Here is a 10,748-nt window from a genome sequence, read left to right on the forward strand (position 1 = left end):
AGTTTCTGCATCTCAAAGAAGTGGAGTGGGCTGTAGGGGGAGAGAAAAGCTAGTTGGAGCAGAGGATGAAAGTGGGCATAGCTTGATTTATAGCTTTTAAATATTTAGACATATCTTCCTTTTTGCAAATGATAGGGCAGCACTGGTCCTCGGCATGAGGTCCATGGCTGCTGGCTACTGTGCTGTCTGGAGTTGTCCTAATTCCTTCCTCATCTAGATTTTCTTTGTTAATCTCTTCCTTCAAATAGGTGACACACTCGACAGCCTTTGAAAAGATTATTTTTTTTTAATTAGTAGGAGCTAACTTAAGCCAGTTTCTAATGCCTGCATGTGCGTGCACACACACACACAAATCCCTTAACTAAAACCATTGTTAGGAGGAGCACTGGGTGAGGAGCCAAAGCACTCAAGCTCTTTCCTTTACCTCTGACACCCCCATCCCTATCATCACATCGTTTTTCTTTGTTTCTTTCTTTTTTTTTTTTTAAGATTTTATTTATTTATCTGATAGAGAGAGCGTGCATGCGAGCACAAGCAGGAGGAACAGCAGGCAGAGGGAGAGGAAGAAACAGGCTTCCCATCCGGCAGAGAGCCCAATGTGGTGTTTGATCCCAGGACTCTGGGATCATGACCTGAGCTGAAAGACGACGCCTAACAACTGAGCCACCTAGGCAACCCTCATCACATCTTTAAAAGCCAGACTTATTATCTTCTCTTATAACCAGAGCTAAAGCAATCAGGTGAAATAGAAATAATAATGATTAAAAATAATGATGATAGCAATAATACCTTTTTTTTTTAGCACTTTTTATATCAGGAACTATGTTAAGTACTTTACATAAATTATTTTATGAATCTAATCCTCAAAAACAATATTGGGTTCATTAAGATGCCTTTGACGCTGTATAAGAGAAACCCCAAGCTGCAAAGGCAACTTCTGGCTTGCTTAACTTAGAGACCCAGTGAGATTTTCAGGGACCCAGGTTCTTTCCATCTCTTTGCTCAGTTGGCTCTGGTCTCCAGGCTAGCACTCCTCGTGACTGCAAAGTAGCCGCCAAATTTCCAGGAGTCACGTGGAACATGACAAGGTTTAGCAGAGGGATGGTCTCTTCCTTGTAGCTCTTTTTGATGAACAAGAAAAACTTTCTAAGAAGTTTCCCCTGGATCACGCCCAACATGAATGGCCAGAACTGGGCCATACGCACATGCCTAATCCAACCACTGACCAGGAGTAAGGTTACTGCAATGGGCCTGGACCAAATGTAATTCACCCCAAGTTGAGAGGGGAAGAGGTGAAACACTCTGGAAAAAAAGAATGAGACTTTTGCAGCAAAGAAGGGAGGAAACTGCTAGTTGACCAAGAGTGTCTGCTACAAACTTTGTGAGATGTGCAGGAAAGGTACAGTGGCTTGACCAAGGTCAAACGACCAGTTAGTGGCAGATGTGGGATTTGAACCTAGAACTGTCTCTAAAACCTGTTCTCTGAACCTATGCTCTGGGAGGAAGTTAGTCCTCACTAGGCTCTGGGCTTTTCGGTTTTTTGTTTTGGTTTGGTTTTTTTAGTCATCACTAGATTCTTTTGCCTTTGAGGAACTCAAGTCACTAAGGCTATCCTGGATGTTAAGTGAGAAGAACTGGTGTGGGAACTACCAGTCAGTCAGCTTCAAGGGACCAAGCAACAGAGCTACCTTTTCCAGCTAGTTCAACACCTCATTCAATCCCTTCTCCCAGGGCTTGTTCAATCCTCTTCAGCTGTGGTAGAGAGGTAACAGAACCACAGCAGGCTTCAGTCCCAGATTTCTGGCTTTCTGAGTGAGTATCATAAATGAACAAACATCCCTTTTCTTTTTTTTAATTATTTTTTTAGAGATTTTATTTATTTGACAGACAGAGATCACAAGGAGGCAGAGAAGCAGGCCGAGAGAGAGACAAGGAAGCAGGCTCCCCACCAAGCAGAGAGCCCAATGCGGGGCTTGGTCCCAGGACCCCAAGATCATGACCAGAGCCAAAGGAAGAGGCCTTAACCCACTGAGCCACCCAGGTGCCCCAAACATCCCTTTCCAAGTCCTTCTATTTTTCCTCTTATTCTGGTATTGCCTCCTTTTAGGGAATTCCTTCTCCCAAACTTTAATCATTGGTTCTTGTGGGGATTTTCAATGACAGTGCTGAGAAATGATATTGAAATCATTGACAATGGAAAGGATGGCCCCAACCAATCAGAAGGGACATTTGCAACAATGGTAAAGCAGGTCCTGGAGGCTCCCGGCTGGGTCAGCAATGAACTCAGTTGCTGGATCATGAGGAAATTCCAGTTGTCCCAGGAAGAGCCACATGGCCATGGATGGAGAGGATAGGAAACACAAAGAGACTGGGGCCAGTAGGTATTAATTAACAGGTAAGGCAATATTTCATTTAATGGGTTCTCAATTTCAGATGTTGCATTTACCAGTTCAAGGAAGTCTATGTGATTCTTTTTTATATATAGATTCTAATTCTCTGTTGAAATTCTTTATTTTTACATATATTGTGTCTTTTTCTTAACATGTTTATAATACTTATAAAGTCCTTGTCCACTAAAACAGTATCAGAACTGTTTGTAGGTCTGTTTTCATAGTCCAATTTTTCTCTTCATTATTAGTCATATTTCTCTGCTCTTCACATGCCTCATGATTATGTAAAAGAACCATAAATGCTGTAGATGATATTATTTTCCTCCAGTGGTGATTCTCTTTTGCTTCTGTTAAGCATGGGGTGAGAGAGAGCTCATCCTAATCGAGTCAGGGATTCAGCTGCCTAGGGGCTTGACTACAGCTTTAGGAGTCCATCCCAGCTCTGGGTCATCTTGTTCCTTGGAAGGAGTCCATGCAAGCTTTTGACTGACAGCCTGGCAGGTCTCTATCTTTCTAACCCTCAAAGCCTGTGGAAGATTCACTTCTGTTCTTAGGAGCTCACGCTCTTGCCCCACAGTTTCAAAATTTAGTAAATATCTTGAGGGAGACACCCACTGTATGTTGGATGCAGCCCTCTTCCTTCTAAGAGGACTTTGTTTCCTACATACTGCAAGTTTGGGAAATTTCCCTCTGCTAGTCAGTCGATACTTCTAGCTCAGCATCTCCTGCTCCATCTTGGAATTCAGCCAGTGACCCCCATGGGGAAACCGGCCACGTACTTAGAGCTATTCTCAATTCCAGTGTTGGGCTGCTCCAGATCACAACGACCAAAAAAAGTTCTGCCAGTCTCATGTTGTCTCAGTGAACACCTTACACCTGGGCCAGCCTCTATCCTTGGCCTGCACCCAGTTTTGGCAAATTTTTGGCAAATATTTCCCCCAGGGAAGAAAATGGTTACAGATTATCAGCTCATTCAGAAAATGCTCTTTTGGGAGGCACCTGGGAGGCTCAGTTGCAGATTGTCTGCCTTTGGCTCAGGTCATGATCCCAGAGTCCTGGGATCAAGCCCCGCATTGGGCTCCCTGCTCTGTAGGAAGCTTGCTTCTCCCTCTTCCACTCCCCCTGCTTGTGTTCCCTTTCTTGCTATATCTCTCTCTGTCAAATAAATGAATAAAATATTTTAAAATAAATAAATAAATGATTTCCATCACTTGACTAGTTTTTTCTAGTTGTTTCAGCAGAAACATTGGATTGTTGCTACCTCTGCTACATCCTATCCAGAGAGGAAGTCCTATAAAATTATTTCAAGATTTAGGCATGTGTGGTCACAGGGGTATATGTGGCTGAATCAACCCAGATCATGCCTCAGAGGATGATACAGATCTTCTCTGTATCTCCACTACAGAGAGGACAGCTGGCCCAAGTAGACCAACCAAAGTTCTGCACTGGAATGGGGAGCCAGAGCCTTTTTATTTTTGCAGTGGTTGGGAAGTGGGACAAAGCCATGAGAATAAGTTTCACTTATTCACTTATTCACTGGAAGTTTCCATTGACTTGGTCCTAGGCTCAAGGAAGAAGCCAGTCTCCAACAGGAGGAAATGAAGCTGTCACAAAAAGGAGAAGCATAGGAGCATCCAGACAATGTTGGGGTCCCTGATTCTAGTCACTCACGCTCGCTGTGGTTCGCTTACTTAAGCCACAAATTTCTTTTATGCCAGAGCTAGTTCCAGTCTCTTGAGAGGCTGGGTTAGCTCTGTTTTTTGCACTTGACTTTACGAGACATCCTAGGTCCATATAATACGTTATCCTCTTCTTCTTAAGCAAGGTAAAGGTGGTTTATGTTACCTGTAATCCAAAGAGTCTTAACTAAGACTGCTTCTTTAATGATGGGCAGGCATAGAAGGGCCTAGTGAAAGCTATCTCCCTCACTGCACAGAGAAAGAGATGGGGGATGGATGGTGACTAGCGCTGAGACCTCAGCTTTGGGTCATGAATCCTCACCCCAAGGAAAGATGGATGGTTTTGGATTCTGGACACCGAGCCCACCGTGGGAGGAACTTCAGACTCGCCTAAGAAGTTATCCAAATCTGCCTGCCAAAACCATGTTGTTTTATGTTAACCAAACTGGGAAACTGCTTCCTACCCTCAACAATATTAAGATGGGAGGGAATGGAAACAGGAAGATTCCCGTGTTTGCACATTCTACCTGCTCCTCGGGCTCCCGACTTGCAGATGAGCCTGAAGTTTACACCAGAGGGTATACAAGATAGCTATTTGGACATCACACACCACTTTGCCAGTTTCCGTTCTCTTGAATTATTTACCATCTAATTGTCTGCATTGAAACAGAATCTGGAAACATGGAGTCAGAGATGTAGCCTTATTTGTGAGTTAGAGAAGGAAAGCTGGAGTCCAGAAGCCCCCGGAGCAGGAAAGCTTCGTGGCTTTCTGAAGTTCTCTTGCTTTGGGAGGGCTGTGACCACAGGGCGGGGGGAAGCAAGCCATCAGCAGACAGAGCCACAGGCTGGAGGCACCCCCAACCTAACCAGTCCCATCTCTCCTCCGAGGCCACAATCCCTGGGTGCCAGTCTGGACTTAATCACTCTGAGCCTTGATTTCTTGTCTGCAAAAGACAGACTGCGAAAGGGAATGGGACAGAAAAATAAGCCTCTCTTCAGATATAAAAGACTGTTAGGACAAACTTTATCTTCACCATCATAGCAATAATTTCCGATAGGAATAAATATTAGTAGCTGTGGAAAAAAAAGAAAAATATTCTAAAAATACTTCAGGCAGTAACAGAGACACTTTGGAAAGTTTGGAAAAGTATAATGACAAAAGTCACTAGTAGTCTCACTGTTTGGTAAGAATCGCTCCTTATATTTTGATGTATTTTCTTCCAGTACTTTTTTTTTAACCAAATATCTATAATAAAATTGGGAAACATTAATTATATTATTAAAAATTACACTATTTTATAGCCTAGTTTTTTTCTATTCAACATTTTGTCGTGAGCTTTTCCTCCATGTCAATAAATATTCTTTAAAAACAAGATTTTTAACCAACTGGGTGGCTGAATTGGTTAAGTGTCTACTTTCAGCTCAGGTCATGGTCCCAGGGTCTTGGGATAGAGCCCCACATCAGGCTCTCTGCTCGATGGGGAGGTTGCTCTCCTTCTTCCCTGCTTTGTGCTCTCTAGCTCTGCCTCTCAAATAAATACAATCTTAACAAAAAAAAAAAAAAAAAAAAGCAAGATTGTTAGGGACACCTGGGTGGCTCAGTCGGTTAAGCATCTGATGCTTGATCCTAGTGCAGGACTTGATTTCAGGGTTATGAGTTTCAGCCCCATGTTGGGCTCCCCGCCTGGCATGGAGCCTACTTAAAAACAAGATTTTCAATGGCTGATTGTTTTCAAACAGTTTGCTGTAAAGAGATCCAGGATTAAAATATTATTAACTAGGATTCAATGGATTCAGTTTGATTTCACACTGAAATCTAATTGTGGGACCGCAGAAGATGCCGATCACAATATGGAGTCACAGTCTGGACAGAGAGGATCAAGAGCAAATGTGCAAACGATTGTTCCCCACCAGGACAAATTCAGCTGCACAGTGGCCATGGGCAGGAAGTGAGAGAGAGAATATGGTGGGTGGATGGTCAGGGTCAGGGTGGATGGGAGCACCCAGGTGAGGGTGAGTGAGTAGTGAGCAGATCCTAGAAAACCCATGACTCTGGTCACTGGAAATATTAATAATTGCTATTATGCTATTCCCTATGCTCTTATGGCCTAAAATCTGTAGTCCAAGTGCCACCTGTATATTCGTATTTCCTTCAAGTCTTTTTTCTAAACATAATGGGTTTTTTTACATTGGTGAAATCTATAGTAAGAATATTTTTGTTACCTGCTGGTTTTTTTTTTTTTTCATTTATACAAACTCAGTCTTTAATTTGTATAAACTTAGGATAGAGGAAAAGGGACTGTGTATCAATAGAAGATAATTTATCCATTTACTAGTTAGGGTCTTAGTCACACCAATTTCCACTCAAATCAACATGATTTTGAAATTTGCAAGGAAAACGGTCCACTTACAAATAATCATGGGGAGGAGATCTACACGTACACACTGTGGAGTAGGCCTGATGCCTCCTTTTCCTTGCAGGCAACTAAGGGGAGGGAAAAGGGGTAAGTAAAGGCATGTCAGGGAAAGTCAGAGAAGCATCCACACCTGCTTGTTGTATCAAGTGTCTAGAGACTCTCTAAATAATTCAGGTGCAGCTGGCTCCCTCCAGGGGCAGGTGCTGAGGAGAGTTTCCAGACAAGCATCTCCTCTTGCAAAGCTGGAGCCGACCTAGGATCTGATTACTTGAAAAGGGGTCCAGTTAATAGCTATGGCAACCTCCTTCTTCAGCTTTACAACTTACCTTGGGTTAAGCTATAAGAAGCTTCTAAGGAAATACTACTGCTACAGTCTGCCATGGTGGGGAAGAGCTCTGAAGCCCAGGTGTCAAGGTTCTACTACTTCCTAACTGTGTGACCTTGGGCAATTTACTCAACCTCTCTTATCCTCAGTTTCTGTACCTATAAACTAGGAATAACAAGTCACTCATTGAGACTGCTGTGACATCACATGCGAGGCTCCTACTATAGTGCCTGATACATAATAGATATCTCCTCATAGTGTCCCCAAACACATTTCCTAAGAAGAGATCTTTGTGCTTTAAATAAAAGAGCAATGCCCAGAAAGAAGAGAAAGATATTCCTTAGAACAAAATAAATGTAACAGCTAGCAGTTTTTGAAGGTTTACTATAGGCTGGACATTGTGCTGAGTGCTTTACATATAATCTCACAAAACCCATTATCAAAGTTCTGAGAAGTTAAGACACTTACCCCTAGCAAACAGCTAGAAGATGGCGGAATCAAGGTCCAAACCTGTTCTGTCCCTCGTCTAAAAAAAAAACCACAACCTGTGTTCTTACCCTCTAGGCAAGTTGGTTTCTGAAAGTCATTTTACTGTGCCAGCACTCATCTGCAGGTGGACAGCCTGAAGGTGGCCGGGCTGGGGGTGGGGGTGGGGTGGGTAGAGCAGATGGCAGACCAACTTAGGTCCATGCGGCCAGACTGCCCTCTAGTGTAGGAGGACTGTCGGGGCCACATGGAATAAAGAGCGGGTGGCTTTTTCTTTGAGGTGGCAGTGAATCCTCCTCCCTTCCATCCTGGAGTGCAGTTTGTCCAGTGCCTTCCTATTGGCCAAAGGGTTCTCCTAGGAATGGGGGTCAAAAAGGTAGTAAAGACTGGGAGTTAAGGAGAGGGACTATCTTGGGACAGAACAGCAATTCTCAGACAGGTTAAGCTTCAAACCATTGGGTAGAAGGATAGTCTCCTATTCTTAGCACACAGCACATACTAGGTGCTCAGTGAGTACTGAAGGAAGTTTTAAATCTCTTTCTCCTTATGAGAGTTCTGCCAGTAGGATAAGTTATGGAATTATTGGTTTTTTTCAGAAACACTAGCAGAAAAGACACTGCAACATGTAGCCCACCATCCATTCTAATAGATTCCAAGGAAATGTTCATGTTCATGACCAGGTAAGAATGACAACACTCCTTGGTTGTTCATAAATGAGCTGTAGTCAGTAAAGATGTGTGATCATTTTTGGCTACCACCCTCACACCAAGTCCCTAATGGTCGAAGGGTCTCAGAGAAGGTACCTCCCTTCCCACCTCCTGCTGCATCCACAACTCTGCCGAAGCGGTCTGTTTCACCAAGAGGTCAGTGAACACCTGTAGGCACTGCTGCTAGCTGAACCACTGGGGAACATTAAGACAGACATACCAGGAAGAGCCCTACTGCTAATTGTGGCTAATGTTGATGGAGCTTCTTCCCTGAGCTGGGTGTGCCATCTAGCTCTCCCAGGTCTCTCCTCACAGGTAGGTGGTAGTCTCCTACTTTTTCCAAATAAGGACACTGAGGCCCATTTTGGTAGAAGAAACTCTGTTATGTTCACACAATTTAGAAATGGCAACACAGGCCAGGATGACCCTCAAATGCAAGCTCTTTCCAATATGGCACTGACTAATTTTTTGGAATAACTGTTACTGTGACTGTTGCCTTTTTCCAAAATATAAGAACCTCCAAGAGGATTAGCCCCATGGAGCCATCCGTTTACAAACAGGTGGCTTTTTTTTTTTTTCCCCATTTTGGTGGTCTAGCTTTCTCCAGCCTAATTTCCCGCAGATCTTCAGTCTGTACCCGCTGCCTAGGACAACTCTAAATTCCCACTCTCCTCTCCAGAAGTGCCCAGGAATTTTTCCTTTTCTCCATCTCCTACAGAGCAATTCGTCTTTCCCACATCCTACCACAAAATCTGATTTACAAAACCCATCAATGAGCTCAAGAGAACAAGAGGGGCTTCTAGAAAAAGCTAGTCTTAAGAGGGGGTTTAGGGTTAATTGTGGCACACAGCGCTAGTAGCTTATCCAATGTTTATCCTTTCTCCTTCCTTACGAAGAGGATCCTGGTTTTTGTTCAGGGAGGAATGTGCCCAACTGTAAAGCTGTATTTCTCAACCTCCCTTATAGCTAGAGTTGTCCACATGGCTGCAAGAAACGGTTCCTCCCTAAAAGCCATGTTGTTTAGGTGAGTGGATACTTCTCCCATCTCCCCGAATCAGAGTAATTTTCTTCCCCTATTCAATTTCTCTTCTCCCTTACCAGTAGACTCCTTCTTAGAGCTACAGTATGCCCAAATAAAAAAGTCACACTCCCTAGATCTCTTGTAGAAGCAAGGGGTGTCATAAGCCAGTTCTGGACAAGCAGTTGGATGGGCCTTCCTGAAAAGCCACTTGGACGAGGCAGCTGGCAGGTACTCGTTTGTCTGTGGTTCCTCCTCCTTCCTGCCATCTGGAACATGCTCCTGATGGTAGGGAGATCACTGGCATGTGGATGAGGGCCTTACCCTATGATGGGAGAGCAGAAACTGAAAGGAGCCAGAGTGCCTGATGAATCATGGAGCCGCGGCCTCAGCCCTGAGATGCCTACCTCCAGATCCCTTCTTACTGGAGATGAAAATGAACTCTTATCATGTTCAAGCCTTAGCTGTTTGCATTTCCTGGGACAATGCAACTCAATTCCTACATTTACTACAGTGATTGATTCAGGCCAGTTTAATAAGAGTGGAGGTTAGGACCTCTGTCTGATGGAAGTTTTACCGGATGCCCTCCCATCATTCAACCCACATTATTAGAAAGGCAAATTCTCAGCCCCAACCCCAACCTACTGAGTCAGCAATCTACTCTAATAACCCTGCAGGTGATTCTGAGACTCTCAAGTTTGAAAACCACTGATTTACAGAGATCTGCAGAGAAAGGGAGTCAAGCCCTGATCAAATCATGCCTGAACTACACGTCTGGATTTCCTGAATTATGTAACCCAACATATACACTTTCTTTGGTGAAACTAGTTAGAGCAGAGGGTTCTGTTACTTGTACCTGAAAACACTCCTACAGTTGCGGCCTCGAGGTCACTATCCTCACAGGGCACAAAATAGTACCCAGAAATATTCCATGTCTGTTTGAGAGGCAGAAGTAAGGAGTAACCACATTGACAACAATGGCTCCAGTCAAAAAGGAGACTTGATTAGATTTAAAGCCTTAGCCAGACAGACTGTCAGAGGATGCATCTAAATAGGCAGAACCGTTGTGCGGGCTTGGAGGTTAGGAACGAATCTCTAGTTCAGAAGTGCGCACACCGTGTGTATTCTGCGCTGTCCTGTCTCCTGTGTTACTGCAAAACACAGGAGAGATGGTTCACAACATAAGGGATCCAGAGCAAATAACACTGATTATAATCTAGTCCCTGGGGGCGCCTGGGTGGTTCAGTGGGTTAAGCCTCTGCCTTCGGCTCAGGTCATGATCTCAGCGTCCTGGGATCGAGTCCCGCACTGGGCTCTCTGCTTGGCAGGGAGCCTGCTTTTTCCTCTCTCTCTGCCTGCCTCTCTGCCTACCTGTGATCTCTCTCTCTGTCAAATAAATAAATAAAGTCTTTAAAAACAAAAACAAAAACAAAACTAGTCCCAGACTGTCCACTTTTCTTTCCACAAGAATACTTTAAGAATTTATTTGAGAGAACGCGCAAGCGCACACATGCGCACAAGCAGAGGGAGAGGCAGAGGGAGACGGAGGAGGCTCCCCATTGAGCAGGAAGCCAGACGTGGGGCTCAATCACACGACCTCTGCTAAAGGCAGACATTGAACCCACTGAGCCACCCAGGATACCCCATATGAATACTTTTCTCAATGGCCCCATAATGTTATATACTGTATCACTCACATAATTTTGGCTGTAGCAGAAAACCTAAA

The sequence above is a fragment of the Neovison vison genome, chromosome 2 (assembly GCF_020171115.1).
Source record: "Neovison vison isolate M4711 chromosome 2, ASM_NN_V1, whole genome shotgun sequence".
NCBI lineage: Eukaryota > Metazoa > Chordata > Mammalia > Carnivora > Mustelidae > Neogale > Neogale vison.